The sequence below is a fragment of the Mercenaria mercenaria genome, chromosome 14 (assembly GCF_021730395.1).
Source record: "Mercenaria mercenaria strain notata chromosome 14, MADL_Memer_1, whole genome shotgun sequence".
NCBI lineage: Eukaryota > Metazoa > Mollusca > Bivalvia > Venerida > Veneridae > Mercenaria > Mercenaria mercenaria.
In genome coordinates, this window is record NC_069374.1 from 72,821,206 (window position 1) to 72,845,261 (window position 24,056).

Genomic DNA, 24,056 nt, shown 5'->3' on the forward strand with positions numbered 1-24,056 from the left:
CCAATCAAAAAGATTAAAATCCCCATTTTCTTTGACTTATCTGATAATTTAGATTTATAAAAACAGTAACCAAATGTTCTATTTATCTTACATATTGATTTAAAATTATTTTGTTATTAAAATTACTAACAAAGTTGGTATGTATCTGCCATTAAAAAAAGTTTTAAAATTAGGCCGCCACAAAAAAATGCATGTGGTCACGAACACAGTCTCTTTGGTAATTTGAATAAATTCTCTAACATAACATAAAATAAAAGAGGAGCGCCTAAAAATATTCCTTTGTTTTATACCCTATTTCTGTGTACTCTAAACATGATTAAGTAATTTGAATTTTCCAAATCACAGTCCATTCTCACCAAGCAAGCGTTGGACCCGGGTTAAATCTTTTCATGCTATAACGCCGTTTGATAGACAAAAAATAGATAACCATTTCCTCGACGATGTTATACGATAACGTTTCTTTCAAATGCAATATTCTTTGATTTAAGTGCAGAGATTGTATATCTAGATTATCCTTGAGCTATTCCATTATAAAAATTTATTGTGGTAATTGCAAAAACATTACGCGACGGTCTCGCGTACCAGATAAAAGTTCGTTTATAACAATCGTAAATACGTGTTGGGTAGTTGTTCTCAAAAACATATTGACATCGTTTTGATGAAAAAAGTCAAAAAGAAACTGTCGCAAAAGTTGTGTTCGCCACTGACCTAAAAAAGCAAAATTTAATGCATTTTTATCACTTATTAATTATGATTTGCTAAACATAGATTTCTTGAACTTTATCACAGTAAAAGTAACCACCAATTTCTAATTATGGCTCGGCGTCGAAGAATGAACAGAGTAATGATAGCACTAACAGGGCAACACAAGTGTAGCACAAATATTCAAAGTAGTCATTATACAATTATCGACTTTTTCATAGGTTGATATCAGGATTTATTAACCCGAAATGAGTTATATTCACCGAGCCGAGGGTTGATAAATCCTGATATCAACCTACGAAAAGGTCAATAATTGTTTTATTACATGCATAAATGTATAGTCAGCCTTGTTATTACAATTGTATCTATAAAGTCAATAATTGTTTTAATACATGAATAAATGTATAGTCAGCCTTGTTATTACAATTGTATAATAAAGAAATAAGGAATAAATTTAGACCAAATCAGGGTGATATTGGTTTTCCAAGCTCCTACTTCGATCTATTTTTATTTTCGTACTATTTATAACGCAAGATAAGTTGATATGATATGTTCTCATTACTTTTCAAACCGTTTTCAGCCAATCAGAGAAACAACAGAATACAGTCATGCAATAAAGAATTTTATCTATAGTTTAACGTAATCTGATTTGACCATTTTATTGCATATTTCTCTTGGTAATATAAATTCACAAAACGTAAAATTGAGTAGTTGTATTAATGTATGGGAAGACAAATCATATCTAATAATACAAAAGTAAAGGAATGGCTGACATTATCGGTCTTCATCTTACCATCAAATATTTTTGTGTGTAAGTTTTATGAAATGCTTATCAAATTGAGAGACTTAAAACATAATTAAAACCCTTGAAAATACTTGAGAATAACAATTCCGAACAACTTGTAGTGTTTATTGCGTAATTAAAACTGACAAAATGTGTGAAACGCATCAGGTTATAAGATATTCGAATCTTCGATTTTATTCACAGCAGCTTCAATTTTCCACATGAATTGGGTATTTTCCGTAGTAGAAGAACATTATTAGCATTGCAGTTGCATTAACCGGGAGGATGTTTTTTTTTTTTTTCTTAACAAAGACAACAATTTCAAATACTGAATACCAGTGAATATTTATGTTTGGTTTAATGTCACACTGCCACAATTATAGGTCATAAAGAGGCGACTCAGCGTTTGGTGTTTGAGGAACTCCCAAGGCATCTTTCTGGACATTTCAGGCACGAGCCTGCAACTGTGTAGATCAGTAGAACCGCCGACCTTTCGCAAGTTAGCTGGATGGCTTCGTCACATGAAATAGTATTCAAGAGGGGACAACGCTGAATTGACCAGTAAACTGAAGCCGAAATAAAAGCAGTAATATAATGGGGGCAAGGGACAGTAAATTTGAAAATTCCACAACTCTGCGCTGATATCAGTACGAAAAAAATCATAAATAATCCAATTTTGATCAATTCAAGGCAATTTTTGAGCGAATGTCTTGCATAGACATAGCACTTTGTTATGTGACATTTTCAGCCTGCCGATTCTCTTGCTTCCGTGATAAAAACGAGTAAAACACAGGTTTCAGGACACTAAATTTTGAGACAAAAATGGCCCAAAATGCACACCTTGCGCGACCTGTACCGTATTATCTGCAAATGACTGACCTAAAACACATGCATATCTTTAAAGCATGTGGCCAGACGAAAATAATGGTGCGAAGAAAAGTGTCTCATAACCGTTTACTTTTTCTGCAAATTTGGGTTGAAGCTGGATGGATGGATGCCAGATTCCAATTAGTCTGACTTCCGTTACATCAGGGAAACTTTTAGACCCGGCCGTCTACATGGAGCTAGGAAAGTCGATACAAGCACATATTTTTTTTACACAATAATCACTCGTACGCAGGAATTCTTAGTTCTATAAACATCATAAATAACCAGTTGAATATATATGCCTGTAAAGTACATATGTCTATTTTATTTTCAAAACGTACCCGGGCCAAATGCGAAACTGGCCCCTGCCACTTAAGGTGAAATAAAAACTAAACAGGCCCTGTTCCCAACACCTGATCAGGCAGACGAGATATGACCTACATGTTAAAACTCTCTGTCACCGATATAGAACATGCACACTTTCCTCATGGCTTACACGTATTACAGTTCTTTTATAAGCTGTCCCGAGTCCCGTTCAATTTCAAAGAATTTTACTACTTAAAAGAATCGGTTCAGTAATTGCAAATATTGAAAGTTTTTTGCTTTTTAGCTAAATGGATTTTTTTCTTTTAGTGAGGATAACTTCGTTTAAACAAAATGTGCTATAAAATGTATATCTGTCAAGACAAGAACTAAGAACAAATTAAAATTAAGACAAAATTGTATCACATATTTGTAACAACCATGTACTTTTATAATATTCATCATTTCATTTCATTTCAGAAGTTTCAGATGAAGTATTTCTTTTGACAGTTCAATGGTATTTCGCTGAAAAGTGGGTAAAACAAAGGGTCACTGTCCCCAAATGTAATCTAATTTAAGATAGACACGTCTTAAAATGCCTTTAAAGTTGTTAACAATATGACAGCAACTTTGAAAATCCACAGCAATTTCGTCATACATACATATCATAACATGTTTAAAAAGGATTTCTTTCGGGGCCTCACATGAGGACAATATCTAGATAATCAATTGTCACCAGCATGAGTGCAATCAAGAGTTGATGAATATTGATAGTAAAATGCAGTTAAGGTTAGTTTTGCAACGGAAAATCTTTAATACAATCTTTCAGGTTAATTTCGGTATGGCTTTCGGTAAGCTTATTATTAAGAGCATACATTTTTGACTTTTTGGCTTTTGGCTAATATTGGATTTGGAATTTAGATATAGCCTCTTCAACTGCTGAAAGAAGACTAAACTTGTATTGTGTTATAGAATTTATTTACCTATCGAGACTTTTGATATCAACTATAATTAGGAAACACCCGGAATCAATGGTGAACATATATGCAGCAGTAGTCCATTATGCGTCAGATATTTTTAGATGGTCATCTTTTTAAAAATGAAGTATTTATCTCTCTTTCTATAAGGATGAAGAAAAAGTATTTACATATTCAGTAAACTAGTGCACTAAGCTATCATTTCTCTTGGAAAAAATCCTGTAAAGTCGATTTTGAAATTTTAAGGTACATCTCTATTTATTACCAATAGTCCTACATATAAAATCATTGAATAGTATGTGATCCTCAATTGTAATTGGACTTTTGCGTGCACAGATTGTCGCACAGTGAGGTAGTTGCCAAATACATGCATATTGTAAGATTTAAAAATACAATGTCTTCACGACATAATATATAATCATACAGGTAGTTTATTTTCTTTACAACCGGTGTCATATAGGGGTAAAGTAATTACTAAGACGGATTACTACTGGCATATTTGATTAATCTCTAATATAATCTGCAAAGCGGAAAGAGCGTGGACTTTGTAATAGTTTACACCACGACTATTAACTGCTGCAAATTTAATTTTGAGACGAATACCCCCATATTATTTTGCTGATGTACTAACTTTTAGGAATGAATTAACACAATTAGGTATCCGTTAACAGGAGGCACGTGTTTGAGGAAGATACAAAGTGGTAACAGCTGAAAATGGCTTCGAATTCTGTGCAAATAAAAAGAAAATGATGTTATAATCCGTACAAGCCACTGCATAGTAAAATTATACGTTATCGTTGTATTTATTCCCAACAGATCAACTTCAGCCATGTGTAATAAAAAGCCGCTTAATACAATGTGTTTAAATCACACTGCTTACCTACAAGTACATAACCAAAGAATAGACATATTATAAGACGTCATGTAAATCAAACATCCTTCAACGGGAATAGTTAGTTATAATCATTGCATCAGGACTAATTCCTACGCATCCAATTTATTTAAAAATAAGGATGAATATCCGACTAGGAAAACCACGTTCTAAAAACGCAGCCTCCTCAAACGTAAACCCAGCACGCAGATGCGCACACGACCAACACACACACTCACACAAGGACAAAACAAATAAAGAAAAATAGTGGGGCACCGCATTGGAACGGTCAGTGGCAAAACCACAACTGGGGAGCTTAAACCTGTTTATGGTGCACCTAACCTCACTCTTACCCCCACCATGTTCCAAAGTCACAGGACAGTGTAAATAAAAGTTATCCCCGTAAAGCCATATTTTTTGTTTCTACAGAATATATTAAATATATTAAAACAACATTGTATCTTATAAAAAGAGTAATGTCTTATTATATGGTTAAATATTGTAATTAAACGATAACGACATCGACAAATGTCTATATAGAACAAACAAATGATGTCCATTATGAACATTTTTGATTTATTTATTCTGTCATTGCCAAGAATAGCATTAATGTGACGCTTTTTGTTCACTGTCGCATTAAATCATTTACAATTAGATATTCGTAACCCGATAGATGCCAGCATACAAATTCTACACTTATCTACACTTATCGTAATGTACATATACGAGTAGTATATAATTTAGTAGTCATGTTGTCTTTGAAGATAGATATTTATAATGAAGGAAAATTGTTATTTCTTCAGAAAACTGATTTATATCATACAATCACAGAATGCATATCCGATTTAAAATTGTGACCTGATTCACTTTCCTTCACATTTGTTAGATAAATTATCTTCCTTGACTACATTATTACTTAGATTTTGTGATTGCTGCACTAATGGTGCACTAAGAGAGACCTATGCATATTTAAATACATCCATATCTGATATAGCAGGATTTGTAAATGTTGCAAAGGTAAATCCTTCTACAAAACCTGAACGTGCTCGGCTTTCTTTTCAAGAAACTTCAAGAAGCCTGCCTGCTCCTACAAACAGAACGTAAGTAATTTACGAATAAGCTGTTTTGAGCACCATTTGATAATATCAACATAAATGTTTATACATCATATATCACTCACGTTCTTAACAGGATAACATTCAAAATCAATTAAAATATGAACATCAAAATCTTGAAACCAATATCATACTAAATAACGTATTAACGACATCAATAGATATTGTGTTAACCGATTTAATTATGTCTTGTTCTGGTGATGCCCATACTGTAACTACGGGTACTGCAACCTACCCATAAAGAACATTGAAATTGACCGAGTGCATTTTAAGTAGACAAATGAAAAGTTTTAAAATTTGTATATTGTCAATATTCTGGGACATATCTATTACATGTTTTTCTTATTTGTGAATTCACACGCGAAAATAAAGCTTAGAATATAACGGGCCTCGGGCCAATACGACAACCCTTGGACAAATAACAAGGCCAATATGAAATTGCTTGATTAATAACATTATAGTATATAACGTCCAGTACACAGGTGAAAAGTGCCAACTATTTGTCTGGTCTACATTTATAACTTACGTTGTGAAGACATAGAAATGTTGATGCTATTTTTCAATGCTTTTGTTTATTGACAATACAAACAAAGTAAGTTATTCACTGTTGCTTCTGATGTCATTGAATATCTTGAAGAAAGTAGGTTGTTACATGTAAATATACATAGTAGCCTTTCAGCAACTTCAATTTTGTAAAACAGTAGGAAATCTAATTACATTATCATCACGTTTGTGTTATCTAAGAGAGGAGCAAAAGCGTTGGCTTAATTGAAAATGCAGAAAAACAAAGACCAATTAAAATAAAAAGAGAAACAATGTCTTCTTATCGTTATCATTCATGGTGATAGCGGCATTTTCTTTCAGATCTTTCAGATTTTCTTTCAGAACAGCAAAATATCAAGCACGTACATACAGCTGTTAATGACAACTGATGTTTTAAGGAACAATTCAGATGTTACTCCTTTCAAGAATAACTGGGGTATCATGAAACGATCATAGAAAGTACACACCACAACAGATGGTGATGTCTTTATAATCCCCTCTTTAAATTTCAGTGTGTTTAGTCCTACTGAGAACCTTAAGGTATTGGACCCGTACCTCCTTTTTGAATATTCAATTCCTACTATAAACCTACTTTGACTGCAGTTTTCAGGGGGGCGTAGGTTCAAGCCCCACAGGGACCAAATTTTTTTTCCATATTTTCCTTTTTTCTAGTTAGTTTTTACTTCTTTCAAGACTTATTATGGATGTATTGTACAAAAGTGGAAAATTTTAATTTTATAAGCGATTTTTTGCGGTTCAAAATGAATTTACTTCTAAATCAGGAGGGATAGAGTTAGACATCTTTAAAAATACTGAGTTACATGCGGTAAAAGTTCTCTATTTTGCCTTTGTTCTTTAGATTACATATTGTGGAAGAAATGCAGGTAGGTTTTACTTCTGCCCCAAGGTTACTTTTGAATGAAGTGAGCAAAATTCAAAACAAACCCACAGGATTCAACCTTAATTTTTCAATGTTGGAGTTAGAATTCTGTCTCATTAAATCTGTTTACTTGAGGTACCCTAGAGAAAAATGATATTTACAGTTTTATTTTGTGTTTTATAATTGTTTAACAATAGTTTCAGGGGGTTTTTTTAACAAAATTATTGTTGTAATGAATTCTCTGCAAACGTTTGAGATAGTGGCCATCACATTGAAATTTGTCTCTACTTGAGCTTGAGGAAATACCATAAATTATACAAAATTTACAAAAAACGTAAAAGTTGTTTAAAATTTGCAACACAGTGCGAAACATGGTCAACTTTAAGAATATACCAAGCAAATGCCAGTTTGTAAACATTACTATTAGGGATCCAATACCTTAAGTCGCTTATTATGGATTTGCACTCTGTGTATCATTGAAGATTACTAAATGTTTTAATGTGAACACATTTTAAGATATCTAGAATGTATTTGTGTACTTGTAGTACGTGCAAATGTTAAGTTATGCTAAAACAGAGACTAGAGGGCTTTGAAAATAGCGTATATTTCAACTACAGCCTATTACCAAGGCTTAGTTTAAAACATTTTCGCAATTGTCGTGTTTCAACTTTTTCTATTATTATTTTGTTACAACCGATAGAATTTGTTTAAATGCAGACACTAATGGTGTACAGTCATTTATTTCGAGAAAAGTTCCCAGCAGAGTGATCATGGTGTTTTACAATTATGGGATTAGTTTTTCTAATGCCCTGGCAGAAATGGTTTGTTTGTAATGTGTGAAATTGCATTATCCGCTGCTTGTCATTTTCAAATACAGTATTGCAAAGATGCTTTCAAATAAAGACTTAATAACCTCACACACGTGACAAAAGATTGCATAAAGCATGAGCCTTTGCTGACATATATGAAAAGCTTGTAATAATTCCAAGGTCGTTTCTCAATATAAGTGTTATATTTTCCTATCCTTTGGGATCGTCGACTCCACTCAATAACGGAGCTAAACATAATTTATTAAGACACCAAAACTGAAAGAGGTGACGGACTATTTTACAACTTAACCAACACAGTGTAAACGACGTTAACGACCGACAGAGGAAACAGCTGCTCACAATCAATATTTAATAGCAAAACATTAGCGACCTCCCAGACATGTTCGCAGCCCCTTTTCTGGAGAACATGTTACCTCAAAAACTTTTATTTAATAAATAATTTCATAGAGCTGCAGGAACAATAAATATAATGCAAAACAAAAGAAAAAAACATTAAATGTAACAGACGTTTGAATAGACAATTGTACATTTTATCAAGTATACACAAGGTTGTTTGTTTGTCTGATTGCATGATTTAAGATAAATAATTAAATGATAAAACAAAAGCCAAAAAGACAAATTGCTCAAATTGTTAAATATTTCTGAAAGTGTAAAGTTACACCTGCCTTATATCGATATAACTTAAAAGGAGGATAATAGGTTAAAGTCATTAGGTCACACACCACACACGCCTAAATAGTATTCCCTATATGTTCTATATAAAACTGACATTTTTTAAAGAGTTGCCAAGCACAGCTAGACCCATTTCAGAGAACATATTCTTACCTCATTTTAAAGAGTTATGATACAACTGCACATATTAAAATGAAGAGAAAAGTAGGGGTCATGTATCTTCTAAGAGATATTGCTCTAGTCATCTTTGCTTTCTGTAAAATCACATCAAAATTAAACTGCTGAATATTTGTAACAGAGCATTTGAATACATCCAAAATATTGGGGAGCAAACATGATTAACTGAATTTGCATATGTTACAAAGTGCTGATTACAATCTGTTGATAGAAATTGAATATTTATCATGTTTATATAATAATTGATAAAAATGTAAAGAGCATGTCATCTGGTCTTATCTTGCATTATCAATTATGTGAGAAATTCTGTTACTTTGATTACATTATTAAATAATTGAAATCATGAGTGTCCTGATATCATAGTTTATGCAAGATCTGAAACGAAATTCTAAGCCTTACTGATGTAATTCTTTCTGAACTTTTTTTTAAAATATGCAGACACTGCTGCTTGATCTAAAAGAATAATTTAACACAAATAGTAAAGTTACAGATCACAGAATGACAACAAATTTTCATTAAATACATGTATCGCTGTTATTGAGACAGGCCATTTTTAAAGAAGTTGAAAAAAATGCCAAACATTGTTAAAAAGTAAAGCGAGTGTTGACTCTTCTTAAATATTTTAAAACTACTGCAGACTTACAGAGAGGATACTTGATTGTTTTAGTTTAAGATTGAAATATATTTCACAGAGATTGGAACACCATATGTAATATTTGTAGGAGTGGGCAGCCACAAGTGAAATATTTTCATATCTTATATTGAAACAAACAAGTTTTCTTTTTAGCTCATCTGATTTTTTTGAAAAAAAATGATGAGTTATTGTCATCACTTGAGCGGTTGTCGGCGTCGGCGTCGGCGTCGGTGTCGGCGTCGGCGTCGGCGTCTGCGTCGGCGTTGCCTGGTTAAGTTTTATGTTTAGGTCAGCTTTTCTCCTAAACTATCAAAGCTATTGCTTTGAAACTTGGAATACTTGTTCACCATCATAAGCTGACCCTGTATAGCAAGAAACATAACTCCATCTTGCTTTTTGCAAGATTTATGGCCCCTCTTCTGTACTTAGAAAATATCAGATTTCTTGGTTAAGTTTTATGTTTAGGTCAACTTTTCTCCTAAACTATCAAAGCTATTGCTTTGAAACTTGGAATACTTGTTCACCATCATAAGCAGACCCTGTACATCAAGAAACATAACTCCATCTTGCTTTTTGCAAGAATTATTGCCCCTTTTGGACTTAGAAAATCAGTTTTCTTGGTTAAGTTTTATGTTTAGGTCAGCTTTTATCCTAAACTATCAAAGCTATTCCTTTAAAACTTGCAACACTTGTTCACCATCATAAGCTGACCCTGTACAGCAAGAAACATAACTCCATCCTGCTTTTTGCAAGATTTATGGCCCCTTTTGGACTTAGAAAATATCAGATTTCTTGGTTAAGTTTTATGTTTAGGTCAACTTTTTCTCTTATACTATCGAAGCTATTGCTTTAAAACTTGCAACTCTTGTTCACCATCATAAGCTGACCCTGTACAGCAAGCAACATAACTCCATCCTGCTTTTTGCAATAATTATTGCCCTTTTTGGACTTAGAAAAATCATTTTCTTGGTTGAATATTATGTTTAAGTCAACTTTTCTCATAAACTATCAAAGCTGTTGCTTTAAAACTTGCAACAGTTTTTCACCATCATAAGTGGACACTGTACATCAAGAAACATAACTCTATCCTGCTTTTTGCAAGAGTGATGGCCCTTTTTAGACTTAGAAAATCATGGGTAGGACAATATTTCTATTATACAAAAAAAATCAGATGAGCGTCAGCACCCGCAAGGCGGTGCTCTTGTCATTGTATATAATATCAGTGGTCTTATTTAGATTATATATCTGTTGACCCGTGCAATGTCATGCGCGAATTGTGTCACGACATCAAAATGTTGTGACATCACGATTACTTTGTCAAACGATGTTATGAAGTTTCCACGTTTTTGTTACATTTGATTATGAGAGAGTGTATATATCTTTATGTTCATGTTTGTTTTTGTATATTGAAGTATTTTTATATAGAATTTCCTATCGCTTATAATTCGTATTTTTTAGTCTACCATTGGAAAAGTAAGATATTTTCAGTACTTTGTAACAGTGAAAATATTGATTTTATTTCATTGATGTTCTCCATTGAAAAACATTAAATAACAACTGTTTACTCCCTTCAGCAAAGAAAATGATTCAAAAATTATTAATATGCAGGAAGACCTATGTTCCCTAAAGTGAACCTGGTTAAAGCAGTCATATTCCAGTGTTCAATTTCAAGATAGTTTGAACCTCATTTATTCAGCCATATTTATCACTTTGACCTAAAGACCTACTGTCCTTAAGTTACTTATACACAGTTTTATTTCATAGTGAAACGTTAATTTCTGCGATTATTTTCCTTTTTTATATGCTGCAATCAATTCAGTCGGTACCGGACCTTTTCCCAAAGTGACAAGAAATCGCTGAATTTATGCTCCTTTTCAGGCCATTATTTGACAGTCGGAGCGGGAAAGCTTATATACTGATCATAAGCTAATTCCTTTCAGTCATTATGCCATCTCCATGATATTGAAATAACTCGAATCCATCTGGCAGTTGTTGGGTTTTGTTTTTAAAAAGTTATACATTATTTTTAGAATTCTCTCAAATGCACAAAAAAAGTCAGCTAGTTGTAAAAATATATGGAAAATTATATGTCATATTTTGTTCGGCGAAATATTTCAACAGTTACTATTAAAGAGGCGGAATAGCTCTTCTTGAACAGTATATAGGAAAGTTCCATTTTAGCATGTTTAGGATGTAGAATCTGCTAAAATATGTTTTCTTCTTTAAATCATTTGGCAGCGATGGCATAACATTTGCTTTGACATAGTAGTGGGAACAATTATCTGTGATTTTGTGATATCTGACAGCGGATGCGCAGGCTGGTCTGGATCCATTCTGGTTGCAAACCCACTATGTTGATTTTCTCATGGCACGGCTCATTTATAAAAACATACTAAAGCAGTACGAATTAAAACTCTTCAGACTGGCTTGTTTCTGGATAGTTTACTTAGGCGGTGTATTGTTTATGAGCAAATAGTTCCATTTTAATGTGTTTTGTTTCACGAAACAGTTTTGTTTCACGACACATGTAGATAAAAATTTAAAAAATATGTCGTAATATGAACTGAGTACATTTCGGCATGTTTGTTCGATCAATCAGCTGCAAGTTAGCTTACTGAGGTTAAACATATATATTGCCAAAACTTATGTGCATACATTTTATGCATATGTCATTCTCAGTATTTAGAGTCTTCTGGTCCTTTTAATACTGAAATTGATATAATAACGCTACAAAATAAATAAGTGGCAGTGTTAGGATCTTTGAAAGGGGCTCTCACAAACAGGCAAATGCAAACCTTGTGTGCTGTATTATTTTGTTTGACTAATTTCATTTTCTGACTGGGTCTCGAGTCACACAGATACATTGGTCGCAGGAAAGCTTCGCAAATAGATGTATATAAAGGCTAGAAACATTAAATCATTTGTATTCACGATTCGTTTTTATCAATTATATTTGATATGACAGGGCCGCTAGATGGAAATAAGCGATTTCTTTTACTACAAATATAATGTGTAAACTCATTGACTGTTCAAAGTGTTGTATAGGCCGAAACTTCGACTTAAAAGAGACATCCAATATAAAAGTTAGGGAAGGAATATTTTGTTCTCAAATAAATATCATATAATTGAATCGAGCATATGTTTTCTTTGGAATAGTCATATTAAGAAACACTTTTAATAATAAGAATTGAAAAGGATCGTGCTTTCATATTTATTTATTTTCTTCTTTAGTATCCTCTTGAATATGTTATGAATATCAGCATTTAGGTCTACAGTAATACGTTTTATTGAAAGATAACATCTTGAGAGTGGATGAACATCCTTTGTTCAAAGAGATTGTTATCTGATAACTGTTAGATATTTGCTTCGTGATGAACATCAAACTTTCAAATGTTTTCATTTATATCAGATAATATCATTTATTAAATCTCAAAAATAGATAATCTATGTCTTTTAAGTTAACATTTTTAACCCCGTAAAACGTAATCTGTTCACATACTGTAAACGCATCAATGTATTTACGCGCCTTAAACAGGTCCATATTTTTCATATACAAGTGGAAACTTATTAAAAACTAATGCGCCACGCCTTTTGCAAAATACTAACTGCCAAATATTTAATAAAACTTTGCCGAATGCCTACTGTCTTGTTATTTATTAATTGTCAAACGGTAATTATAAAAAAGCAAAATTAATGCTAATTGTTAATTGAAAACTGCGAAACAACAATGCAATATTCCAAACGCTTATTGCGAAGTGTTTACTCAAATAAGGGCTGAAACTATCAGTGAATAAATGCATCCTTTGAATAGTTATTGACCTTCGTCACACAACTCTGTATATAAACGTTTTTGGAATGAAATTCGATCCCATGTTCCAATGGCCGGTAGAACATGATCTTGTTTCGAATCAGACTGCATTTAAATTACTAAAGTTACGTTTATTAGTTTCAGAGATAAGAGCTCACCAATTTGACGTTTGGCAATAAGCATTAGCATTTTGTATTCGACATTAAGTAATTATATATAGCATTTAGTATGTAGAATTTAGCAAATACGGCCGCCATATTTGACACATGCATTATTGTGAATGCAAAATATGATGAAATATACTTGTCTCCTTTAGAATTTAGAATTTCTGATAAAACTATTTAGGAAAAGAGATGCAAAAAGTTGTACAGCGTTGTGATGTTTTCTTGTCCTGTTCATTGTAAGTGTATACATTTGACATAATAACGTTTAAGAGGCTAAGAGGCATGAGAGGTGATGCTACAGTACCGTTCATGAACAATATCAATCAAACCGAATCTGCAATTATTTTTCTAGGTTGCGTTTCTATGCTTGCTTCTAAAGGATATGCTTATACATCATAATTATTTACATCTGACAGACGGATGCAAGAATTCTACTTACATTAGTTTCCTAAGTATGTATTATAATGTTGAATGGATGAAATACCAGTTTTATAATATGGCTGAACTTTGCTAACAAATATTAGATTCGGTATACATTGTCTTTTTACAGATTTTATTGGTCTACATTGGCGTCAGATATCACGTCAAAATTTTTGTAATCAGAGAGTTGGTTAACAGAGTTCCTTTTCATACTGCGTTAAATGTTATTACTTAGCCTTAAAAGACAAGACAAATGAATGGAGATGAATGTGTACAACATGAAAACATATATCATCATATGAATACCTGAAGTGTCTGATAAAATTGAAACATAGTGATGATACCGGTAGTTGGCGAGACAAGAAATATTCCTGACATGTGTTTTTTGTCAGTGGTTATCTATTTTATACTAATTCAGGAATAATTGAAAGGAGTTGTGCTGTAAAACATTCCAACATTGCCATTTTATCCAGATTTGTAATCCCCTAAGGGACTTTCGAAATATAAAATATCACTATTTACTTGAGTAATTAATTACAAATCCACTCACAAATGTAACTGATAACTTTTTATATGCAACATTCAATTCATTTTATATTGAATTACCTTAAAGCAAACATCAGCACTTGCACGACAGTTTTCCCATGGGATATTTAAATATGTGATATAAATCATCTGCTGTGTTTTATCACTTAATGACCACACAAATATGAAATATAAATTTGAAAATAAAAGTAAAGAAATATTTCTTTTATTTTTTGAAACGTTGCTTAATAACGACAGCTTCATTATACTGTTGCTACCTACTAAAGTAAAATTAGAGTGCAACTGTTTCAAGTATAAATTAGCGGCTTAACTACATATTTGGTAATGTGTACAGACGCTGAATAGACCAGTTAACTGAAGCCAACATAAAAACAGTGATAAAAAGTGAAACAAAATCTAAACAGACCCTCTTCCAAACAACTGATCAGGCAGACAAAATAATTATGACCTACATGTTTATTGGCATAATTAATTAATCTCTAATATTATCTGCGAAGCGGAAAGAACGCGAACTTCGTGATATTTTACACCATTAACTACTGCAAATTTACTTTTGAAGTGAATACCCCCATATTATTTCAAGGAAGGTTTGCTATCAAGTGATTTTATACATCCAACAATGCAAACGGATTTGCTGTTGCACTAACTTTTAGAAATGTATTAACACAATTAGGTATCCATTAACAGGAGGCATGTGCTTGAGGAAGTTACAAAGTGGTAGCAGCTGAAAATGGCTTCAAATTCTGTGCAAATAAGAAGAAAATGATATATAATCCGTAAAAGCCTCTACAAAGTAAAATGATGACATCTTTTTTATTTATTCCCAACACAAAAACTTCAACAATGTGTAATAAAAAAGCCAATTAATACAGTGTGTTTAAATCACATCGCTTATCTACAAGTACATAACCAAAGAATAGACAAATTATAAGACGTCATGTAAATTTAACACCCTTCAACGGGAAGTGATACTTATAAATATTACATCAGGACTAATCCCAACGCATCCATTTTAGCTAAAAATAAGGATGAACATCCGACTGGGAAAAACCACATTCTAAATACGCAGCCTCCCCATACGTAACCCCAGTATGCGGACGCGCACACGACCAACACACATACTCACACAAAGCAAACACACAATGATAAAACAAACAAATAAAGGAACATAGTGGGGCACCGCCTTGGAACGGTCAGTGGCAAAACCACCAATGTGGAGCTTAGACCGGTTTATGGTGCACCTAACCTCACTCATACCCCCACCGTGTTCCAAAGTCACAGGACAGTGTAAATAAAAGTTATCTTCATAAAGCCATATTATTTGTTTCTAAATAATATATTAAAACAACATTGTATCTTATAAAAAGGGTAATGCCTTATTATATGGTTAAATATTGTAATAAAACGATAACGACATCGAAGAATGTCTATATAGAACAAACAAATGATGTCCATTATGAAAATTGTTGATTTATTAATTCCGTCATTGCCAAGAATAGCATTAATGTGACTTTTTTGTTCACTGTCGAATTAAATCATTTATAATTAGATCTTCGTAACCCGACATAATGCCAGCATACACTTTCTACACTTATCCTAATGTATATTTACGAGTAGTATTTAATTAAGCAGTCATGTTGTCTTTAAAGATAGACATTTATAATAAAGGAAAAATATTATTTCTTCAGAAAACTGATTTATATCATACAATCCTCGTATGCATAAGCGATTTAAAATTGTTATCTGATTTAGTTCCCTTCACATTTGTTAGATAAATTATCTTCCTTGACTGTGACAGGATGGACGTTTCGGGGACAATAACTATCAGAACAAATCAACACCCTTTACAATATTTACAAATTTTATTTACATAAAATGATTATATACAATGAATGAATAATAAATGAAAAACAAATCTGATTACAAGAAAGAAAGAAAATAATCTGAGCTCAGTATCTCTAGATATAAAGTTCTAACACTGACAGTTCCGTTTTAACGTGACGTGGCACAGTTGTTTCCGTTAATTTCGAACTTTAAGTAGCACAAAAAAATACAACATATCTTCAAGTAAAGTCCCTTTAAACCGTGAATGTTGACTCCGATTTGACTACATATGATGGTAGGTGATTGCATCAATGAGCTGACTTCAGAGGATAACAGAAATCATCGTTTTTGCGGTTTACGGCACAACCATGGGACGAAAGCTCAGCGCTGGGAAAATCACATCCAGGTGAGTGAAGACAAGTGAACCTCGGGTATTGTAATTCCGGGTTGTGACATCATCACCAGGTAAAAGTCATCTGGCGGAAGAAGCTAAAATATATCACATATGGTAAGCACCACAGCAAAACAAATGTCAGGGCATAAAACTGCTCCTTTAGGTACACCATACTTCTGTAGGCTCCCATAAATAATACGTGCTACTAATACAAAATATATGTGCTACTAAGTTCATACGTCACGTGATTAAAATACGTCACTTATTACTTCCATTATTTCTAAAATTAATAATTTAAAAGTCTAAAGTTAAAGTATGGAAAAGATATGAAAAGTTTATGATGAAAAATTATACATACGGAAATGATAAACTGCAGTTATTATTTACAACTACAAATTGGCACAATGCAATGCGAAATAAGCGTTATTCAAAAGCTAGCATGAATATAATATCAAATGCCATACAACAAAACGGACATTGTTTAGATGTGCTATAGACTTGCACACAATAATTTCAAATTACAACAACATATTACGTACATGGTACTAGACTTGCCACATAGATTTAACATTACAATGCAATACTATATCGGCGTTCCATAATTAACGAAAGGTTTGACATATGTTTTTGAAAAAGTGTACTCTACAATTATCATGTTACGCAAATTTCAGTACAAATCTTACAGCTTGTAGAAACGAAACATTTTAGACTCATCTTTCGAAACAATTAACAAAAGTCTGAAAAAATTACTAAATTATCCTAACATATCGAAACTAGCCAAAATCACATTCCGAAAAGTAAATGTTGCAAAAATTCTGTAGAATGAGCAAAAATTTACTAAATAAAACTCGTAATTCAAAAATCATACAAAAATCTAACAAATAAACTTCTTACTTCGATCGAGCATAAATTTCTACCAAGAAAAATCAATTTGACATAGATTCGTCTAATGTCGATAGTGGTGTGCGCTAGGCATATCTAGCCCATTCTGTTTGTAGGGTAATGTCCCGCAAAATACTAAATTTCATGGGATTCACGGCTTATGTGTGAACTCTGACCATCTGTACTTTCACGGGATTCACGATATAGCCGGGAAATTTGACTACTTTGGCGCGGATTGAAATTGACAATTTAAGGCCCGTTATAGTGGTTTTGGGTATAAAAACATGAATTACTGAAGTTAAAAATACAGTCGAATACCGTTACCTCGATATTCAAGGGACTGTAAAAATTGCATCGACGTATCCGAAGTTCGACGTAACGATATCGACCATATGGGACTACTTTGTACTTGTGTCGGAAGTCTATAGTGTCATTATATCCAATGCATTTTCAAAGGGTTTGAAAGGGAAAGACATAATATAAAACGTAAATACAATTTTAATTTTAACAAATAAAACACCTATTTAATAGTACATACATACATACAACTTTTTAATTTTTCAAAAAATGCGTGTAAACATTAGCATTTTTGTTCCTTCCCTAAACAAGTCTGAATGTAGCGGTTATGTTCCTAGATGAGTAGTCATTTTGACTGTGCTTCGATAACTAAATTTGCCAGTTAAATACGCATATTGTTACTGACAACCCTAAATGGCAGTTCTTTACTCCGTCAGACAGAAAAAAATATTTCATCCAAATTAATTGTTATATTGGACGCTGTTTTATAAGACTAATTATTGGGAATTAAATGCAAACTTCCTGACATTTAAATTGGATAAGAGATTAAATAACAAACAAAACAAACAAACTTGATTAGATTAATACATCGCCGGACAACAATAGGTTGAGTTTCACACCTTACACATAACATGGATACTTTTTGACAAGCTGTGATATCGACGAAACCAGGTGTAAAAACAGTACAAGTAAGTTGACGGGACTGAAAAATCTCATCGAGCTAAACAAAATATCGAGCTAATCATATCGAGGTAATGATAAATAATTACATTGAAATATATAGGGAAAAATCGGGACCGACTAAAACACATCGTGCTAACCGGAGTATCGAGCTAACCGATATCGAGCTTACGATATTCAACTGTATATCAACTTTCTTATAACTGAACCGAATTTAATAAAATTTACATGGAAATTTAAGTTATGAGATACAGAAAAACATTAGAGGTATTTCATGCATAAAATCTGAGATTTACCTCAATAACTCAAAAATTTACAAAAAGATGATGCAATACCTGCATTTACACTACAGATACAATGAGGCCCGTATGTCAGTTTGTGACATTGGCTACATTATTACTTAGATTTTGTGATTATTGCACTAAGAGAGACCTATACATATTTAAATACATCCATATCTGACATAGCAGAATTTGTAAATGTTTCAAGGGTAAATCCTTCTACAAAACCTGAATGTGTTCGGCTTTTTGTACCCCCCCCCCCCCCCCCCCCCCCCCCCACACACACACACACACATGAGTCGTGGGGAAGGCATTTCATATAAATTGATGAAACCTTTTATGAGTCTTAATCATGATATGATCTTGCGCACCTCTTATTTTTCGTCTGGCCCCGCCCTATATTTGCAGAGTTATGGCCCCTGAAATAATAAAATATGCACATTTTCACATAATGACGCGCCTAGCTCAAAAAGTATTTCATATAAATTGACGAAACCTTGCATGAGTATCATTATATGAACTTGCTCACTTCTTATTTTTCGTCTGGTTCCGCCCCATATTTCCAGAGATATGGCCCCTGAAATATTCGAAAATGCACAGTTTTACCTTGTGACGTGCCTAGCTCTAAAACTATTTCAAATAAATTAATAAAACCTTGCATGAGTTTTATCATGATATGAACTTGCGCACCTTTTATTTTTGATCTGCATTTACCCCCTATTTCCAGAGTTTTGGCCCCTGAAATAGTCAAAAATGCACATTTGCACCTTGTGACATCCTAGCTAAAATACTTGATATAAATTGATGAACATTTGCATGAGTCTTTTGTTTTCTCGTTTAGGGCAAACCCATTATTTTAACTGGGGACCATACGCCGCTCTTCATGGAATTACACGCTAGTGTAGCATTGAAGGTTCCACGTGCATCGCCGTATGAACACATCTGCAGATGTCTCTAAATTGTTTTTTGTACTTTTAGCATGAGTAAATGTTGAGTTCTGCTCAACCCGGGGCTAGAGGGCGTGGACGGTAGCATGCATTTTAACTACCGTCCATGAACACGCTCAATCAAACCGAGCCTGCAAGATTTTCGTTTTTGTTGTGTTGAGCGACCTGTGGAGTTTCCACTTTTTCTACTTTATCATGATATACCCTTGCGCACCTCCTACTTTTTGTCTGCAAACATTTGAATTATTGCCTCTTATTTGTGACAAATGTACCAGTGGGGCACACCCTGTGTCCTACGTATATACAGACACATTCTAGTTTTTTTTCAAGAAACTTTCAAGTATCCTGTTCCTACAAAACGGAACGTAAGTAATATTCATACCATTTGACAATATTAACATAAATAATTATACATCATATATCACTGACGTTCTTAACAGGATAACATTCAAAATCTATTAAAATATGAAGATTAAAGTCTTGAAACCAATAACATACTAAATAACATATTAACGACATCAATAGATATAATTTTCTTATTTGTGCATTTACACTTTAAAAAGACATGTGAAAATAAAACTTACTACGTCCAGTACACAGGAGAAACGTGCCAAATATTTCTCTGGTCTACATTTATGATTTATGTTTTGAAGACATTGAAATGTCGATGCTAGTTTTCAATGTTGTTGTTAATTATGAAAATTCGAGGACAATACAAACAAAATAAGTTATGTCATTGAATATCTTAGAGAAAATAGCTTACACGTAAATGTAGTAGCCTTTTAGCAACTTCATATCTGTTACACAGTAGGGAATCTTAGTACATTATCGCCACATTTCTGTTATCTAAGCCAGGAGCAAAGGCTTTGGCTTAAAATAAAATGCAGATAAACAAAGACCCATTAAAATATAAAGAGAAACAATGTTCTCTTATCGTTATCATTGATGGTGATAGCGGCGTTTCCTTTCAGATAGCAATTTTCGAGCACGTGTATACAGCTGTTAATGACAATTGATGTTTTAAGGAAAAATTAAGATTTGACTCTTTTTAAATCATGAAACGATCAGAGAAATTACACATCACAAAGGATGGTGCTGTCTTTATAATCCCCTCTTTAAATTTCAGTGTGTTTAGTTCTGCCCATGTGTTTACTTTTAGGGCAAGCCCATTATTTTAACTGAGGCCATTTAGTCGCTTAATATGGATTTTCACTCTGTGTATCATTGACGGTTACTATACATTTTAGTGTGAACACATATTTAGAGATCTCTAAAGTGTATTTTTGTACTTGTTATATGTGCAAATGTTAAGTTAAACTAAAACAGAGACTAGAGGGCTTGGAAAATAGCATACATCCCCACCACCGCCTATGAACAAACTTAGTTAAAGCGAGCCTGCAACATTTTCGTAATTGTCGTGTTTCACCTATAGGATTTATTTATATTCAGACACTAATAGTGTACAGTCATTTATTTCAAGAACAGTTCCCAGCGGAGTGATAATGGTGCTTAACAATTATTGGATTAGTTTTTCTTATGCCCCGGCAGAAATGATTTGTAATGTGTGAGATCCCGTTACCCGCTGCTTGCCAATTTAAAAAATGCTTTCAAATAAAGATTTAATAACCTCACACACGTGATAAAAGATTGCATAAAGCATGAGCCTTTGCAAACATATATGAAAAGCCTTTAATAATTCCAAGGTCGTTTCACAATATAAGTGTTATATTTTCCTATCCATTGGATCATCGAGTCCACTCAATAACGGAGCTACACATAATTCATCAAGACACCAAAACTGACTATTTTATAACTTTCCCAACACAGTGTATGAAACGACGTGAACGACCGACAGAGGAAACAACTGCTCACAATCCATATTTAATGACAAAACGTTATTGGCCTCCCGGACACGTTTGCAACCCCTTTTCTGGATAACATGTTACCTCAAAAAATTTTATTTAATAAGTTATTTCATACATCTGCAGGAACAATAAATGTAATGCAAAACAGAAAACATTAAAGGCGTTATGAATGTAACAGACGTTTAAATAGACAATATTGTACATTTTGCCAAATATACACAAGGTTGTTTGTTTGTCTCATTGAACGATTTAAGATAAATAATTAAATGATAAAACAAGAGCTAGAAAGGAGGACAATTGCTAAAATTGTTAAATATTTCCGAATGTGTAAAGTTACACCTGCCTAATGTCGATATAACTTATAAAGGGGGAGAATAGGTTAAAGTCATTAGGTCACACACGCGTAAATAGTATTCCCAATATATTCTATATAAAACTGACATTTTTAAAGAGTTACCAAACATAGCTAGACCCTTTTCCGAGAGCATATTCTTACCTCATTATAAAGAGTTATGATAAAAATGCACATAAAATGAAGAGAACAGTATATATTTCATGTATCTTCTAAGAGATATTTCTCTTGTCATATTTGCTTTCTGTAAAATCACATCAACATCACACTACTGTGGAAGTACTACTCTTACTAGAATTGAGTTTCACTTCACCAAATACAACCTCCTCTCCATTTTGTTCTACCAAAATGTCAAAAATACATCCACAATGAAATTTCAACAGGAACCTGCTTTTAGTTAGACCCCTGTGGCCATGCAAAGCGAAATATTAGTGTTCAGAAACCTGTCCGTCTTTTCTATAGTTAGACCATTAGCAGAAAGAAGCCATAACTTGTATTTGAATACACTTACCTTTTCTTGATTTAAACCTTTGTCTTTTATTGTGCCTGAATATCCGTAACAGAGCATTTTAGTGAGTATGATAAGTTAAGTAGTTAAGTTTAAACATCAATTAAACAAAACATATATACATATATGTTGGTTAAGTTATATAATAGTCCGTCTCTTCTTTCAGATGTTGGTGTCTTGATAAATTCCGTTTCATGTTCATATCTTAAAATTTGTGTCTGTTCTTAGACTAGTAGTAAATGGTGCTTCACATGGTTTGCATCCTTACTTGAAAATGAAGCGGTACTACTTTGAAGTGTGGAACGCACTTTGACAAGTCTTCTAAAAAGAAGTGATCTTTTCTCTGTTAGAGGGGTAATGGGAGGTTTACACGAATGTTCATCTTCCAGCTTTGCATCTACATCTAGTTGTAATTATGACATGACATTTGTAATTATATGAGTATTTATATAAAGCTCCAGTCCGAAGTTGGTGCTGTTCCCTGGTCTAAAGTTCAACACTGCCTTACACTAGGCTAAAGTCAAAACTTCTTGACAAATATTACGACAATTGATTTTGAATGTCAGGTTATTATCAAAACTCTGTTGTTTTGCAGATGACATGTATTTTAATTTCCGCTTAAGCCGGTGCTAAAGAGCGTGATGGGATTTGTATATTTCTCCAACACTAATCAAACAAAGTCTGCAGTTATTTTGTTTGGTTGTGGTTCACACTCCCTAAGTACCTTCTTGAAGACTATATGTGTGGCAGAAAATGTTACATTCAGATATACTGTTGATAAGCTGCGATAAGAAATAGGAATTAAACAATTCAACGCTTTAATTAAACGTATTGACAGTTGGACGACATTTTTCCAAAACTAATCTGAGGCAATAGCCAAACCTTATTTTGAATAGATTATCATCAACATTTTGCCTTAGCATAATGTACGCTGAAGTATAATGGAATCCAGCATAATGTTTATTTAGTACAGATTTAGAAACTCCTTTTATGATTAGTATTGAAAGGGAAAATGCTTTCATTTCTATTTTTTTCTTCTTTAGTAATCTCTTTACAGTGTTATGAATATCAGCATTCAGGACTACTTGATTAATGGAGACGTTTTTTATTTGAAAGATATGGGTTTTAATCTATGATATTCTGATATTCTTATTGATCATACCGTAATGGAGCTATAAACGCTCTCACTTATATGTTTTATTGGATTGTAACATTGTAGGGAGTGGATGAACATCCTTTTTTCAAAGAGATTGAAATTGGAGAACGAACTGTTAGATATTTGCTTCCCGCTGAACATCAAAATATTAGAAGTTTTAATTTTATTAAAGATAATATCTTTCATCAAATCTTAAAAATAGTTTATCAGTGTCAGTTAAGTTAACATTCTTTAATCTAAAAACGTAATCTGTTCACACACTGTAAACACATCAATGTATTTACGCGCTTTAAACACGTCCATATTTTTCATATACAAGTGGAAACTTATTAAAGGCTGATTTGCCACGCCTATTAATAAAACTTTGCCGAATGCTTACTGTCTTGCATTTATTGATTGTCAAACGGTAATTATAAAAAAGCAAAATGCTAATTGTTAATTGCAAAATGCGAATCAACAATTCAGTATGCTAAACGCTTAGCTGAACATATCAGTGACTAAATGCATCCTTTGAATAGTTATCGGCCTTCGTTACACAATGCTGTATATAAACATTTAAGGAGTGTAATTCGATCC